General features: G+C 48.4%; 1 non-coding gene across 1 annotated transcript; it reads right to left on the reverse strand.

The window, feature by feature from the left end:
* Positions 1-255: 255 nt before the first annotated feature.
* On the reverse strand, positions 256-326 carry TRNAG-GCC. The gene has a single exon. It is a non-coding gene; the product is annotated as a tRNA-Gly (tRNA).
* Between the last annotated feature and the right edge of the window lie 313 nt (positions 327-639).

Consider the following 639-nt stretch of genomic DNA (forward strand, 5'->3'; position numbering starts at 1 on the left):
TGTTAAGCGCTTACTATGTGCCGAGCACTGTTCTAAGTGCTGGGGTAGACACAGGGGAAGCAGGTTGTCCCACGTTGGGCTCACAGTCTTCATCCCCATTTTACAGATGAGGGAACTGAGGCACAGAGAAGTTAAGTGACTTGCCCACAGTCACACAGCTGACAGGTGGCAGAGCTGGGATTCAAACTCATGAGCCCTGACTCCAAAGCCCGTGCTCTTTCCACTGCGCCACGCTGCTTCTCTCCAAACAACTGTTGCATTGGCCGGGAATCGAACCCGGGCCTCCCGCGTGGCAGGCGAGAATTCTACCACTGAACCACCAATGCTCGCATAACTTAATTATCTTGTATCCACCCAGTACTTAGTGCAGTGCTTGGCACAAAGTAAGCACTTAACTACCACAATTAGCAGGAATTGCTTGATGAAGACCCCTTTTTTATGTTCTGCAAAGCATAAGAGGCCGGGAGCCTAAAACCCAGATTCCCTTTTACTGGTCCTCAAAAACTTCTCAGAAAACCCTCCACTTATTAGCACTCTACCAAGGCAAACATTCCAGTCAGTCCCTCAGTCTTATTTATTGAGCACTTACTATGTGCAGCTCACTGTACTAAGCACTTTGGAGAGTACAATACAGCAATA

The sequence above is a fragment of the Ornithorhynchus anatinus genome, chromosome 16, assembly GCF_004115215.2.
Source record: "Ornithorhynchus anatinus isolate Pmale09 chromosome 16, mOrnAna1.pri.v4, whole genome shotgun sequence".
In the NCBI taxonomy this organism is placed as follows: domain Eukaryota; kingdom Metazoa; phylum Chordata; class Mammalia; order Monotremata; family Ornithorhynchidae; genus Ornithorhynchus; species Ornithorhynchus anatinus.